General features: G+C 51.2%; 1 protein-coding gene across 3 annotated transcripts in view; it reads right to left on the bottom strand.

The window, feature by feature from the left end:
* LOC144101037 (protein rhomboid-like) overlaps nucleotides 1-16,729 on the bottom strand; it is a 240,272-nt gene that overhangs the window by 31,884 nt on the left and 191,659 nt on the right. The window contains exon 1 of one of the 3 annotated variants that reach the window (XM_077634048.1): nucleotides 2,547-2,657. The exons of the other annotated variants lie outside the window; for them this stretch is intronic. The gene's annotated coding sequence lies outside the window, so the exon portion shown is untranslated. Of the gene's footprint in view, nucleotides 1-2,546; nucleotides 2,658-16,729 lie in introns of those variants that run through there. 3 annotated transcript variants of the gene reach the window in all.

A 16,729-nucleotide genomic window follows, 5' to 3' on the forward strand; every position in this document is an offset into this window, starting at 1 on the left:
AAAGGAGCGCGCTCGAGGACAGTTTACACCATTTTTACTCCTTTCAGTTTAGAATATATAGGCCGACTTAACTTCTGTACGCCCTGAAAAAAATCAGCCGAACTCAAATAAGGAGAAAAAGAGGAGAGATAAAAGACACAAAGAAAAATAGGTACAAAAAAGAGAAAGAAATGCAAGCAACTAGACAGACCTCTTGAGGACGCACAAACAACCCCTCGAGGACAATACAAGGTTACACCGAGCAGAAGGTGAACACAGTAATGGCAAATCACAAAAAAAAATAGCCGCGCAAAGAAACCATTAAACGTATACGAGATTGGAATCAGGCAAGCGAATGCGCGGCAGTGTGCGAGTGTGTGTGCATCGCTTTGGAAGAATTCGCGCACATGCCTACCCCTGAAGCAATCGAACCGAGGAGGAAGCAGAACCAATCGGGGTCAGTGCCAATCGATCCAAGAGTGCGAGTCCCCGTGCCCATGGCTGACGCTGCCGTCGAAGGACAGGCCCCCCAAACAGATAAAGGTACAAAAATCATCGGTGCCATCGCGATCGATTTGCAGGAGAAGCTGGTATCGCTAATGGGACAAGCATGTTACGTCCCGGAACGCAAATGGACTCGATATATATACATACATATATACATGCGGTAGTTGGTTGAAACTGGCCAATACGGCTTCAAGACCTGTCGCATGTGAGGCATCGTCGTGGCTGCCGTAATAATAATAATAATAATAATAATAATAATAATAATAATAATAATAATAATAATAATAATAATAATAATAATAATAATAATAATAATAATTGGTTTTTGGGGAAAGGAAATGGCGCAGTATCTGCCTCATATATCTTTGGACACCTGAACCGCGCCGTAAGGGAAGGGATAAAGGAGGGAGTGAAAGAAGAAAGAGGTGCCGTGGTGGAGGGCTCCGGAATAATTTCGACCACCTGGGGATCTTTAACGTGCACTGACATTGCACAGCACACGGGCGCCTTAGGGCCGTTTCACATGCTGCGAATTTCACCGCGCGGCACTGCGAATTCGTTCGCTCTGGGGCGGAGAGGGCCGCCGCTCTTGCCGCAGACGGCTTGCGAACGATTTCCGTCCGGTTGGAATTCGTACGCAGCGTCGGTGTGTTCGCTCTGCGACTGACCAATAGGCAGCAACCTTTGCTTGGCTCCCCGCCAGGCTTGGCTTGGCCAGCTATGGCTGTCCTTGCACTCACGCCTCATGGGTCTGACGTCACTTGCGGTCACGTGCCACAGCTGAAGCGGCGCCGCGGCAAACACAGTGTCTTTTGGTATTCACGTCCAATGATTTCATTCAGCGCACCAACGTACTTTTTGAATAATTCAGAACTGTTTACTTTAATAAAAAAACATTCAAAATATTTTTTTGTGTCTAAAAACACGCATGACTACAACAACACGATCACATTCCATGTTGCATTAATGCCACGTTTAATCACGAGTTCCATGAGCAGTCATCTAGCAACCCTGCTGTCACACGGAACGAATTCGCAGGTCCTGCGTTGCATGTGAAACGACTAAGCGGCAATCGCATTGCGGCGTCAACGGCGGGACCGAATTCGCAGTGCCGCGCGGTGAAATTCGCAGCATGTGAAACGACGCTTAGCGTTTTTCCTCCATAAAAACGCAGCCGCCGCGGTCGGGTTCGAACCCGGGAACTGCCGTAACCGAGCACCTAGATTGAGCGCGAAATCCAGCCTTTGCACCCAATCAATCAATCAATCAATCATTCAATCAATCAATCAATCAAACAGTCAGTCAATCAATCAAATCAATTTCATTCATTAAGGTATTCTACCAACAAATCAATCACACTCATTAAGGTACTATATCAATCAACCAAAAGATCAATCCCAACAGGCTTTAAGCATCAATGACGTCAGTCATCCTTCGATATGCGGATACCCCGATTATGACACAGGAGCAGGAAACTCACCCTGCCTCAGCAACGAGAACAAAGTTGATCTCAGCACAGGCTCGAATACGCGAGAGATCGCAGAGAACACATCACGCTGTTCCTGACAATTCTTCCGCAGTAAGGTCTGCATATAAAAGCTAAACCATGATGCGGCCTATATTCCAGACCGGAGAGCCTCAGCTTCGAGAGCTCCGCCTCATACAAGTTCGAAGTCGGCGCGCCATTCTCACAAGGCAGTAAAAATGCCCGCCTTTCACCAAGAGCGTGACACGCCATTTACCTAAGGGTGTTTCCGAATAGCGATGTAAAAAAAAACTCACGGTCCCCTTCGCGGGTACCAAACATCATCATGACTATTCCCACCCGATAATCATCAGAATCAGCAGCAGTCCTGTTACACCCATTTCATCACAGAGGCCACTCCTCCTGATCTCCAGATAGCCTGCACCAGATACGGTCACCCAGACACGGCAACAACAATGCAGCCGAACTATATAACCATCGGCAGATATAAGCGACAAGGCAGGCAACATTTATCTGCAAACTACCTTGCATACCAGCGAAGTAAACACAGTCCTCGAAAAATACGAGCACTTACTGGTTGGCCCCGATGCGACCATCATCGCGCGAGTTCCCGACACCACCACACCATATGCGAGGGGCGACAATCGCTGCCAGGGCGAGCGAAGCAGTGGAACCACAACAAGCCGAGGCAGCGACCACAAACAACAGTTCCGGGAGAATAGATGCACACAGACGCCGCTCGGAACCTCGGAGCGTGGACTGGCAGAGCAGGGCTTCTCCGATCACAAGAGCGACATTTCGGTCCAGTAGACCGGAGGGGGCTTCGGGGGTCACCGCAGATCGGTCAGTCGTCGTGGGATCGCCAGCCGCGACAGAAAAGACAACACACGTGTCCCGCGAGCCAGCGGAGGCTGGCTGCCGGCCATTGGTCGCCGGCGGATCGTCCGATGGGCACCAGCGTCTCACGTGCTATGAAGAACGCGCTGCTACAATCAAAACAAAGGAGAAGCAATGCGCGCGCTGCTGCCTGAGCGGTGAATTCGTGTTAATTTTTTTTTATATTTCCAATATTATTTTTATTCTTACAATTATCATTATCATTTAACTACTCGGCTATAAACATCAGTCTCGATCTCCTGCGTGCGTTATGCATTTCCCGTTTCATTTCGTTGTTTCTTTGTGTTTACTTCTTCCGTCCTTACCATTCATTTTAATTTCGTCCAGGCATTATTTACCTAAAAAACTCTCTGTGCCCCCAAATTCTAGGCCAATCCCCATAAGTGGGCATGTGCCATAGTATGTGGACAACAACAACAACAACAATTCGTGTTCTTTTTTTTTTCAGATTCCTCCATATTTTTGAACCGCTTGAGATAAACTTGGATGTTTTTTCCTCTTTGGATCTGCACCAAACCCTGGCCAATCCCCCACCGTGGGTATGCGCCATCGTTTTTGAGGCAACAACAACAACATTCACCCCATCACCGAAAGTTGCGATTTAACGTTCTCATAGAGTCCGTCATTCCTTACCCCCCCCCCCCCCCCGAAAAAAAAAACAACCAATTATTATTAATAGAGTCCGTAAGCAGTTGGGTACAGTATTGGAGCCCGCGGAGCCGGTCGTCATTGGCTAGAAGGCGCGCTGACCCGCCACGGTGATCAGTGGTTATGGCGTTCGGCTGCAGAACAAAATGTTTCTGGATCGAATCCCGACCGCGCGGTCGCATATTGATGAGAGCGAAGGGGAAAGGAAGCCCATGTTGTTCACTGGGATGTCAGAGCACCTTAGGAGAAACCCAGGTGAGCGAATTCTGTCAGGAGCTCTCTACTGCGGTGCCTACTGCTCTCTGCCTCCTTTAACCCGTTTCTCCGTTCCATTCACAGCGCGGTTCCGGTGTCCACGTACAGCGAGGCAGTTATTGCGCTTTTCCTTTCCTCTCGACGCATTTGCTCTGTATTCGAATGAATGAATGAATGAATGAAAAACTTTATTGTATAAGGGTTATTCCTCGCAGCGTAGGTGGAGCCCTCAGTCCAGGGCCCCAGCGGCCTTTGCAGTCTTGCGAGCCCTGTCGATCAGCTTGAGCTGCTCTTCAAGCTTCGAGCTGGACAGCGCAGCCTCCCACTGATCCGGTGTAGGTGTGTTGTTTATCGGCGCGGCCTGCATTTTCTGACAGGCCCATGTAACGTGGTAAAGCGTTGCGTGTTCACCGCATAGCGGGCATTTGTTTTCATAAGTGGATGGATAGATTTTGCTGAGTAAACTCAGATTGGGGTATGTATTAGTCTGTAGTTGTCTCCAGGCAACCGACTGCTGTTTACTAAGGTCTTTGTGGGGAGGCGGGTAGGTCCTCCGGAGGGCTCGTTGGTGTTCTAAGATGGCTCCATACCGTCTAGTGACTGCGTCCAGTTCCCCTTCGGTGCGCGCCTCCCGGTTGGCGTATGCTCGGGCATTGGCGTCCGCACATTGGTTCCCTTTGACAGCCTCATGGCCTGGTGTCCACGTGATGAAGCATCTCGTAAAAGTGATTGTCCTCGCCTTGAGTATGTGAATGGCTGCATTGGATATGCGTCCACTGCTGTATCTTCTGCACGCCTCTTGCGAGTCTGTAATGATGTGTGCATGGGGCTCGTCACTCTGCTGGGTGATGGCGAGTGCAATTGCTGCTTCCTGTATTCGAAACGTTCGTAACCTCGGCTCAGTGTATGAGCGATCGTCAGATCAAAGGCGCGTTCGTTAAGCCTGCTGAGGCAAAACGCAACAACATGGACAACCTCAAATGTAAACATTCTATTCCAATTCTCTTTTCTATTTTTCGTCTTGCCATTGGCTCAACCGGTGACACTGCTTAGAGGCCGTCAGAGCCTGCAAGTCAGCGCAGCGAGCGATAAGAACGGAGTCGGTTAGCAGAAGAGGGAAAGAGAGAGGAAATGAGGTTGTTTCTGCTGTCTTAGCTTCAGCAAAGCCATTCAGCAAAGTCGCCGCGGTCGGGTTCGAAACCGGGAACTCCGGATCAGTAGGGCGCTCGGCTACTGATCCGGAGTTCTCGGGGACCGCGGCGGCCGCGTTTCAATGGAGGCGAAACGCTAAGGCGCCCGTGTGCTGTGCGATATCAGTGCACGTTAAAGATTGCCAGGTGGTCGAAATTATTCCGGAGCCCTCCACTACGGCACCTCTCTCTTCCTTTCTTCTTTCACTCCCTCCTTTATCCCTTCCCCTAACGGCGAAGTTCAGGTGTCCAACGATATATGAGACAGATACTGCGCCATTTCCTTTCCCTAAAAACGAATTATTATTAAGCTAGGTGCTAATATGAACCCTGGCCCGCACGTACACTGATACGGAGAAGCGCCGTGGACGCGCCTCCAGGACCAAGTCGAAGACAGTGTCCAGCAACACTATCATGTTGCGCTTCCAAATCCTTCAGGTGGGAAGTACGAGTCCACCCTGGGAAAAGACGCGGTCGTTGTTCTTTCGCTAGTTTGCGCAAAGGCGGAAAACTGTTATACTGCAAACCTCCTCCCTTCTTTCCTTCGTTCATGCTTTCCTTATTTCCTCCCTCCATTTAAGCAGACCAAAACACATGTCAGCCAAGGCGCCTTTTGGTCACACCGTGCTTGCGCCATCGAAGCGAAATCATCATTGTCGTCGTTGTCATCCCTATCGCTCCTTGTAAACCTCTCCCCTTTTTTCACTTTCTTGTTTTTCTTCTTTTCCCTCTTGTTTCGCACTGCGGCGGCCGCGTTTTGACGGAGGCGAAACACAAAAAGGCACCCGCGTGCAGTGCAATGCCAGATCACCAGGCGGTCGAAATTATTCCGGAGCCCTCCACTATGGAACCTCTTTCTATCTTTCACATCCCTCCTTTATCCCTTCCCTTACGGCGCTCTCCAGGTGTCCGCCGAGATGTGTGAGACAGATACTGCGCCATTTCCTTTCCCCAAAAACCAATTTCCAATTTTAGTTCATTTGTTTTTTTTTACTTCTGTCATTCCTTTATTTTCCGCAGGCTAGCTGGCTTGCTTGGTTGCTTCCTTCCTTGCTTCCTTCCTTCCTCCTTGCTTCCTTCCTGCCTTCCTCCCTCCCTCACTCCCTTCCTTCCTTCCTTCCTTCCTTCCTTCCTTCCTTCCTTCCTTCCTTCCTTCCTTCCTTCCTTCCTTCCTTCCTTTCTTTCTTTCTTTCTTTCTTTCTTTCTTTCTTCCTTCCTTCCTTTCTTCCTCCCTTCCTTCCTTTCTTTTTTTGGTTCCTTCCTTTCTTCCTTCCTTCCTTCATTCTGCCTCCTTCCTTCTTTCATTCTTCATTTCTTCCTTCCTTCTTTATTTCATTCTTTCAATCTTTCTTTCACTCTTTCTTCGCTTCTACTGCCCCACCCCAAGCGGAGACACACCGCAGCGCGGCTGAGTGGCCCAGAATCCGATTACGCTCGTACACCAAGCACGCCGCTTCGTGGCGGCTGCCCTAATGCCACATCCATAGGCTACCCATATCATGCACGCTGTGGTCTACGCTGCACGCATACTGCACGCACACACGCACACGTGAGCGGGACGAGCCAAACCCACGTCGTCCGCCCACGCCCGGCGTCGGGCCGAGAATGCCGACGACGAAGACGACGCCGAGACGTGGTGGCAGCTAGTGCGGACGCAGCCGAGCAAGACAAACTGACCGCCTCCGCACGCGCGCAACGCGACGCGACCGGCATCGGGAAACGAGACGGGAAGGCCGCGCGCCTATGGTTGCCAGTGTGGACGGCTGGCGACTGTGCCGGGTTCTCTCGCGCACTGCAGGCTTCTTTCTCGATGCTCGCTCGGAGGGATCCTTTGTGCCCTGGTTTCATTTTCTTTGTATTCAGTTCTTTTATAATAGGGTCACGGTACCCCCGTACCCCATCAATACTAAACAAGTGGAAAGCGAGAGAGACACACTGCGCTATCCTTACAATAATTTCTTTAGACAGTCTATAGACTCTCTACAGACAAACCCTAGAGGACAGTCTATAGGCAATACAAATACTATAGACAGTCTATAGGCAATCTATAAAATTATGGTCATACACATTTAGTAGACCTAGCCGCCACGGTGGCTGAGTGGTTACGGCGCTCGGCTGCCGGCCCGAAAGACGCGGGTTCGATCCCGGCCGCGGCCGGGTCGAATTTCGATGGAGGCGAAATTCTAGAGGTCCGTGTGCTGTGCGATGGCGGTGCACGTTAAGGAACCCCAGGTGGTCGAAATTTCCGGAGCCCTTCACTACGGCGTCCCTCATAGCCTGAGTCGCTTTGGGACGTTAAACCCCCATAAACCAAACCATAAACCAAACATTTAGTAGACATTTGCCTATAGTCTATAGACAGAATACAGACTGTCAATAGACAAAAAGAAATATGTATAGGAAGGCAATAGAGGCTATAAGAAGTCTATAGCCAGCGTATAGACCATATTTGTAAGGGGGATACACTCACAAATGAACCCCCTATTGAAAAACACAACCATACATGCAACTCCACTGTTCTTAGAAGCGCACGCGCTCCCCATTTAATATACTCTACGGTCATCTGTCCATCTAAAAGTACAACCAAACAGGCTGATAGACACGACTAACCCGATTCCTTTTTTTGTGTGTGTGCTTGCGAATAAGTAAAGGTTGCGTCAGTTCTCCACAGTACGCGTTACGCTAAAACGAAATAAGAAGTGGTGGTGGAACTGAATCGCTAAACGCAACACCATCGGCGTTGATGACAAGCAAGATGGGTTCAATGGTTACCCTCAAGGGAGTTAGTTGACGTGTTCCCTAAGTCTTCCCTACTCGTAACATGTGTGCCAGAGATCGAACCCACGACCTCGAACTCAGTAGCCGACAGCTGTACAGTTGAACCTCGTTATAATAAAGTAGAAGGAGCAAAGCGATTACTTCGTTATAGCCGTAGCTTCGTTACATCACGTGTTTACCGACCTTCCGATGGGAAAATGCAGTGCCCTGGTCTGGGATTCGATCCCAAGACCTCGGGATCAGCAGCCGAGCCGAGAGAACCCGGAAAAACGGAGCGCACCCTGCGCAAGCGTACAAAGCCTAGCAAAACGCGACGTAACGCACCGCATTACTAATTGCATTGAGTGTGCGTAGATGGCGTCTTCTGGAGTAAACTACGTTATACCGTGAGTGAATGTGTGTATGGATTGTGGCCCTGCAATGGACTGTGTTCTACTGTGAGTGAATATGTGCATAGATGGTGACTTCTGGAGCGGTCTGTGGTGTGGACTGTGTGGAGTGAATGTGTGCATAGATGGTGACTGCGGGAGTGGAGTATGTGCTATTATAAGTGACTGTGCGCATAGCGGGATAGATCCGACAGGCTTTGGGACATTGTTAACATAGAAGTGACGCTACGGTGGAGCAATTGCCGGCAGAAGAAGCAAGGCTAACCCCACCTGTAGCTTTCAACACCTCAACTCAACTACTAATTGAAAGGATTAAGAGCCGTCTACGATAAACAGCAAGAAAAGCATCAGCGCCGCGGAGTGGTCGGCCAAGAGCCTCAAAAAAGTGACCGCTCCGCGGGTACACACCGGTGTATGAGACGGAGGAAAACCGCGCGGTCAACCCTCGCTCCAGTACCCACCTGCACGTATAAGTATACATACTTGTTTCCCCATGGCGTTCACATCTTACGGGGTCATAGACGGCGGCGGCTCACAATAGAGAGAGATATATACACTAGCCACGAGCGGGGGGAGACCACAAATCGCCCCGTCGGCCGGAGTGCCTCCATAAGCGGGCGGCCGTCCGCCTAATTAAAGAGGGCAGGCCGCGGCAGTCGTCGTCCACCACGCAATGATCACAAAGCGGAGCTTCGCCCCCCCCCTCCCCCCCACTCTGCTCGCTTTCTTGCTCTCTTAGCCTCCCACGCCCCACGGCAGCGCCCCCGTATCATCTCGCCGCCACAGAGGAGAGCGCACAAAGACACGTGGTTGGGAAGAGAGAGGGAGAGAGATTATATATAAGGCATATAGAGCTACACAAAGAGGGCAATGCACACTCCAGTTTACATTGTTGCCGAGTCGGGCACGCTTTAGATGCTGGCGTTCTCGAGGTACAAGTCGGGCTTTTGAGTGCACAGGTCGAAGCTATGCGAAAGATGCTCACGGTTGCTCCCAAGTATGGGTACCATACATCTTGGTTTATTGTATGCGGGTACACCATTGATTTAAGCAGCTAAAATGATTGATCGATCGATCAATTGATCGATCGATCAATCAATCAATCAATCAATCAATCAGAACATTGCGATTTCGCCCGCAGCATAGCGCAGTGAAAACGCGGCTGAGAAAAAAGTGAAAGTTCATAACAGGTGAGGAATCGAGGAATAGCATACAGTTACGTAAAGTCGTTTCCGACACTCATACAACCACAGGGAGGGAAATAGTTGCCCAACCGCAGCAGTGTCCTAGTCCTTTGAGCATCCGCCTCGCATGCGGAAGGTGCTGGGTTCGATCCCTGTGACACACGGTACTGTGCCGGTGGTACAAACGATACAAGCTTTCCCCTGGCCTGGTGCTCGGCTTCTGTGGAGTGAAAGGCTCGGAAAATGGTCCTTGACACCGTCTTGAGAACGCCTTGTGCTGTGGCGCTGTTAGGCCACCGTCGTCTTCATTAATTGTTGCAAATACCTAAGCTTTTCGGACACGCTTCCTTGCGTCTTTGTGCAATGTGATCAGTAGAACGTCAACAAAGTTTCTCGGTTTGAGGAATCAGCTTATTTGCATGTGTATGCATGCGTGCGTGTGCGCGTATTTGCAAACATCCGCCCGCCAATGTAAGGCGCGCGGAAGCAGGTGTCAAAGCAGGTGGCTTTAAGAGTGCACTTTCGTTAAGCCAAGCTGTAAACCGTAGCTAAACAGAAATAATGCCTCTAAAAGGAGAAAGGAAAATGGCACACGCTATTTCGCGTCAAAAGATGGAGAGGGAGAAAGGCGGAAGGGAAAAACGGCCCAGAGTAATAATAATAGGTTTTTTTGGGCAAAGGAAATGGCGCAGTGTCTGTCTCATATATCGTTGGACACCTGAACCGCGCCGTAAGGGAAGGGATGAAGGAGGGAGTGAAAGAAGAAAGGAAGAGAGAGGTGCCGTAGTGGAGGTCTCCGGTATAATTTCGACCACCTGGGGATCTTCAACGTGCACTGACATCGCACAGCACACGGGCGCCTTAGCGTTTTTCCTCCATAAAAACGCAGCCGCCGCGGTCGGGTTCGAACCCGGGAACTCCGGATCAGTAGTCGAGCGCCCTAGCCACTGAGCCACCGCGGCGGGGCGCCCAGAGTGCGAAAAGCAAAACAGGGTGCATGGTGAGAGAGTGTCCTGTTATACAGAGTGCATGCCGCGCAAATCGCCTCACTAATGTCGAGTAAAGAAACCGAATATATAAAGGAACATAAGAAAACAACGCTGCGATTAGAGACGCCATTGTTACATAGAAAACAATTGGCGCTCCTCTTCTATACGAAGCAGTCGAGGCCGCAGCCAGAAGAATAGCATAAGGGCACCGCCTGTGGCGAGGGGCGGCAGTTATAGAAGAGCACAGAAGAACTCAGAGACAATAAGAGGAATAAAGCCACATGCGAGCAGGACAAACACTGACAGCGTATAGTCAGCAATTACCTACACTCGCGAGCAACATAAAAGGGAACACACAGCTCGGCCTCAAGAACCATTTTCACTTCTCTACCTCAAGAACACTTTAAATGGCTCATGTATCTAGAGGGAAAGGGTGCTTTTCACTCACAATTCGGCAGCGGTGTGGTATACGCTGCGCGCTAATAAAGTGTTCCCCTTAACACTACCGCGGCCTGTACATCGACGAAGAGGCGGCGACGAGATTAAGAGGAGAGAAGCAGCAGCACCGATTCGGTCAGTGCCGTCCCATCATGCCTATCTGTTCCCACACGGCGCTGCCCGCTTACCGCCAGTTCTTCCTGTATGTGTACAGGTATGTATATAGGTACTACATACATACGTATACAGGTACACACGTAGAACACACATTCCCACCAATCTGGGCACGGGCGAACAGCGACGACCGCGCATGCGGCGGCCGTGTCTATATGCGCAGTCCTTGAATAGACAGATTAGCGAGCCAGCGCTGTGCGGAGAGGTGCTCGCGGCAGCGCTTTCGCCGAGTGGGATTGAGAGCGGCCGCGATGTGTCTACGCTCGGCGGGCGGCTTTTCGGCCCGTTCCCACGGTGGCTGCCTGCCTGCCTGTCCGGCTCCGAGGAGCGATCTAGACCGACGCTATGCGCCTGTGACTCTGCGCCGCCGCGGCCGGGCTATGCAGCGTTCACGCTCGTTCTCTGTGTTCGTGTGTTTATGTAACGTCCCGCCAGCGGTCATTGAAGGGGGCGGCAAAAGTCGGGTTTAAAGCAAACACGGAGACCCCATAACGCAGCGGCCGCAGCCACCACGGTGCGTGGAATGCCGAAATGCATCGCCCCCTCCAACCCCTGTGTTATTGTTGTAGCCCGGCCGAGACTAAACGCTTGATGACGATAAAAACACCGCCTCCGCCTCTCCACATCCCTCCCCCTCCCACCTCCATCCCAGCCGCGGACGATGATGCGTGCATAAGGCGCGAAGAAAGAAAGAAAGAAATAAAGAAAGAAAGAAAGAAAGAAAGAAAGAAAGAAAGAAAGAAAGAAAGAAAGAAAGAGAACCTCCTCGGTGGCCGTATGACTGAGCTCATGTGGATGTCAATGGTAACCATTCCTTTGTGGGAAAGAATCTGCCGCCGTCGCATTAGAGTTTGACCCTGACCCCCCCACCCTCCCCGCCCCTCGCTTTTCGTGCACCGACACAGGGATATCTGCTCGATCTGAGATACCCACACAACACCTCCCGGCCTGCTTCCAGCTTCGTCTTCCGGCGAGGACTCCGTGGATCGTGCGGCGGTGTGTGTATATGCTCATAAGCTCTATTGCCTGACGATCTCTGGGGGGCTTTGGGACCGACACGCCAGGAAGGAAGGGCAGAATGTCCGAATCGTGAAGACATTCATGAGTGGTCGCAGGCGTTCTTCTCCTTTTGACTCTGCGTCGCACTCTCTCCTTCACCTCTGTCATCTCGCCGTCGTTCACGCAAGAGCCTACCTCTCTTGTCGTCCGAGAGACTGTATTATACGCTTTGAGAGACCCCGGTGAACCAAGCAAGCTCGGCTGCATTTTCATCCGCCCGATCGAGCACGTTTCTCTTTGGCCTCTCGCCGCGTCGTGAGGCTTGAGAGCGCGTGCCTTTTCCGAAACATCCCGGCGATGAGGCAGCAGTGACTGCGCGGCTGAGGAGACGACTTACGTGCGGGTTAGTTTCCAAATATACTGACCCCTTTGCCTTTCTGCACCTCTAGATTATTGGCAGATTCTCGAGTGGAAGCCGCTAGATGAGCGAAAGACAGCAGCAACAAGCAGAGGAGTATACGTTTAACAAGACGATCAACACGCAGAAATCATTAGCAGGCGATGTACCCTTACAAAATTTCATTAGTCTTACAGACTATATTGGACTGCGTATTGTAATTTTCGTAACGATGTACGTTAGGCGCATTCCACAACCCCCTCCCCCGGCCCCCCTTTTTTAAAAGAGGACACTCCCTACAGGTTTCACTCGCGTAAAGTTCCTTAATTCGCTGATTTCATCCCTACATCATTTATATGCTACTGATTACAATCATTCGTGCATCTGTTTCTTCCTCCCTTCAGCCATTCGTTCTTTCAGTCATTTGTTCGTTCATTCATCTGTTCCCATTCATTCATTCATTCAATTGCTCGCTGTCCCCTGCACATCTTTCTTGATTCCTTCGTTCACTTGTATCCTTCGTCGTTCATTCCTTCACTTGCTCTGTTATTCACGCGACCATCTATCAGTCCACGCATCCCCCCCCCCTCCACAAAAACACCACTAACTGATCCCGGATTTCCATAAAAGACCTCCACCAGACCTCCTTCCAAACCCACGAAAAGCATAAAAGCTTCCAAGCGAAGGAACTCGAACGAGGCTTCCGACCAAGGCCACGGTGCTGCACAATCTCGGTGCGTAGCAAAAGCAGCGTCGCTGGCCTCTCTGCCATCCCGAGGTTTATATTAAACGCAAACATCATTTCGAACGACGACCGGAGCAAAGCCTGATGACCCGACACTCGACGGGTCAAACACGCTCTAGTCCACACCGCAAAGCCCGCGCACAGGCGCGCACTGAAGAGGTATCCTGCTGTGCATGCTCCGCGAGGGGGCACCGTGGTTCCCTTGAGAACGCTCCCGCAGCCTGGCAGCGCCACCACCGGCGCCGCGTCAAAGTACACACAGGAGACAGGCGCCTATTCGAACGGCTGCAGGAAGGATCGAAGCCGTAGCCACCTTCACCATCTTGCGGGACACCTCGGTTGGCCTGACTTAGAACAGGCTTGTGAACTCGTGTGTGGGAACGGAACGTCGCCGAAACCGAAACAACGCTTCTTGTTGGACGAGGCCTACTTTTCGGGGTTAATGGTCATCGAGACTCAAGCTGCCGAGAAGCCCCGTGCACACAGAAGGCGGTAACAGAAGGAGCACAAGTAGTCGTCCACTCTTTGTTTAACAGTCGGCTCGTCTGAGCGGTCGCCTCTTCAGCACGCTTGTTTATGGGAGCGCTTTTGTTCGCCGCTTTGCAGGCTGCCGCTTGTCAGGCAGCGGCTTTGTTGGGAAGAAGGCGCCACCAGGGAGTCAGACGTCGTCGGATTCTTCTTCGGGCTCCCGAGTGCGCTGGCGAAGACGCTGCTGTGAATCTTTTCTGCGCGTCGTTTCGCGCGAGTCATTCACACAAAAAAGAAACAAAGGAACCGAAGCGCCCCCCTTTCGTTTCGGTTCCTTTTGTTCGCGGGTCTTCGACGACGCCGCCGCCTTCGGAAATGTGGAGGCACGAAACGTATTTGTCGCCGCTTCCCGCTTTCTATTTCGTCTTGTTCGCGAGCCGCTCTGCACAGCTACGCGGCTTTGGCTTTTGTCTTTGGCGTTGCTGGACAGCGTGCTCGTCTTGCCTCCTCGTTGAGCGTGTTTGCGGTGGGCGGTAGACGTGTGGTAGCGCGGTGTCTTTCGGGCGCTTCGATGCTCGCTTTGCGGTATAGCTAAAGGCCCGGCCGCCAAGGACAGGGAGGACAAGGCAGGGAGGAGGACGGGGCTTGCCTATAGCTCTTCCAGACTCGTTGCGATGCGGGGCACGGCTTGTGGTGTCTTCCCACGAAGAGAATTGCTGATGCGGTGTCTGGATATAGCTATGTATACTGGTTGGTTTCATCGCTCTTTGAGACAAACGCCATAATTTGGACAAGGTAAGGCGCCCGTCTGCTGCGCGATGTCAGTGCGCGTTAAAGATCCCCAGGTGGTCGAAATTATTCCGGAGCCCTCCACTGCGGCACCTCTTCCTTCCTTTCTTCTTTCACTCCCTCCTTTATCCCTTCCCTTACGACGCGGTTCAGATGTCCAACGGTATACGAGACAGATACTGCGCCATTTCCTCCCCCCCCCCCCCCCAAAAAAAACAATTATTATTATTATTAAGAAAGCAAACGTACAAGTGAGCCCTCTCATGCCACTAGGTATATGAAGTGGCATGCATGATGGGGGGGGGGGATATATAAAATAGGCTTTTCTTTGGGATAATACAGTTTCGAAGCACCTCTCATGGATGCGCCTGCCAGGGAAGCCGCTATGAATATTTGATTGAGAGTTTTTGATATGCGTTCGCGTTCAAGTTCACGTCGTGATTTTCACGGGGGAACTGAGCCTCAGATTTCCGTGCCATGCCATCGTTACTGCGCCGGAGTTTCAATAATAATAATAATAATAATAATAATAATAATAATAATAATAATAATAATAATAATAATAATAATAATAATAATAATAATAATAATAGGTTTTTGGCGAAAGGACATGGCGCAGTATCTGTCTCATACATCGTTGGACACCTGGACCGCGTCGTAAGGAAAGGGATAAAGGACGAAGTGAAAGAAGAAAGGAAGAAGAGGTAGTAGTGGAGAAGAAGAAGAAGAGAGCTCCGGAATAATTTCGACCACCTGGGGATCTTTAACGTGCACTGACATCGCACAGCACACGGGCGCCTTATCGTTTTTCTTCCATAAAAACGCAGCCGCCGCGGTCGGGTTAACCGAAAGGCCTGCACGTGGTTTCCAGTGAGGAGGACGGCGGAAGCAAACCCCTGGTGGTCCTCGCCATGTATCTTCGCGTGATGCAACGACTACGCGTGCGGTGTTGTATAAGTGCAACACGAAGGAAGAAAGGAGGAAGCTGCCGCCACGCGAGTGGAGAAACGACAGGGAGCTCCTTTCCAACGACGACGAAAGGGCGCGAGTTCACCACCGCCAAACGCCGAAAAACGACGACCCACGGGGGCAACCGCGGCGACGTCGTCATTTCGATGGGCGTGCGCCCGACGCCGGAGGAACGGGTCGAGAAGGGGAGAGGGACCACGGGCGCATCCGCCGGAAGGAGGAGGTGAGTGGCTGCGTGCGTGAGGTGAGACGCGGCCCTTCCACGAAGCCGAAGGGCGGCACATGTGTGCCTCGAGGAGAGAGCGCGCTACGGGTCCGGCCGGCGCAGTCCACGTGGGTTGCCGCCACAGACAGCCGGAAGGGTCGGCGGAACTTTGGCTTACTGTGGGCTCCATGTACTCGCCCGAACACTTTTGCCCTGGGAAAAGGCGCGAAGAGTGCGCGACGCTGTTTTTCAATGACAGTGGCCTCCCTCTAATAATAACAATTGGTTTTGGGGGAGAGGAAATGGCGCAGTATCTGTCTCATATATCGTTGGACACCTGAACCGCGCCATAAGGGAAGGTATAAAAGAGGGAGTGAAAGAAGAAAGGAAGAAAGAGATGGCGTATAGTGGAGGGCTCCGGAATAATTTCGACCACCTGGGGATCTTTAACGTGCACTGACATCGCACAGTACACGGGCGCCTTAGCGTTTTGCCTCCATAAAAACGTAGCCGCCCCGGTCGGGTTCGAACCCGGGAACTCGGGATCAGTAGCCGAGCGCCCTAACCACTGAGCCACCGCGGCGGGTATGTGGCTTCCGTCTCAGCTACTGAGCTGGAGGTCCCGGGTTCGAACCCGACCACGGCAGCTGCGTTTTTATGGAGGCGAAACGCAAATGCGCCCGTGTGCTGTGCGATGTCAGTGCACGTTAAGTATCCCCAGGAGGTCGAAATTATTCCGAAGCCCTCCACTACGGCACCTCTTTCTTTCTTTCACTCCCTCCTTTATCCCCTCCCTTACGGCGCGGTTCAGGTGTCCAACGATATATGAGACAGATGCTGCGCCATTTCCTTTCCCCAACAACCTATTTCAATTTCATTTCAAGACTAGATTTATGTCCCGTCAATGACCAACATTTATTTGTCAGTCAGCATTTGATCATGTCTTCCCATAAAGCTAATTTAATTGGTTAGTTTGACTGACTGCGTGAATGACTAACCAACCGTTTAGTAAGTTAATGAAACGATTTATTTATTTATTTATTTATTAATTTATTTATTTATTTATTTCGTTCAGCAGTGCCAAGCTCAGACAGGCAAAATTCGCAGGGCCTGTCACGAGCATTTGGAGAGACCGGATACATATCGGTTGGTGCGACACGTGGAAACAACACTGCACGCGAAATGTTTTTATCCTTCACTCACACACGGATGCGCGCCGGGTTTCCGCAAAAGTTTCTTCTAC

The sequence above is a fragment of the Amblyomma americanum genome, chromosome 8, assembly GCF_052857255.1.
Source record: "Amblyomma americanum isolate KBUSLIRL-KWMA chromosome 8, ASM5285725v1, whole genome shotgun sequence".
NCBI classification, from domain to species: Eukaryota; Metazoa; Arthropoda; class Arachnida; order Ixodida; family Ixodidae; genus Amblyomma; species Amblyomma americanum.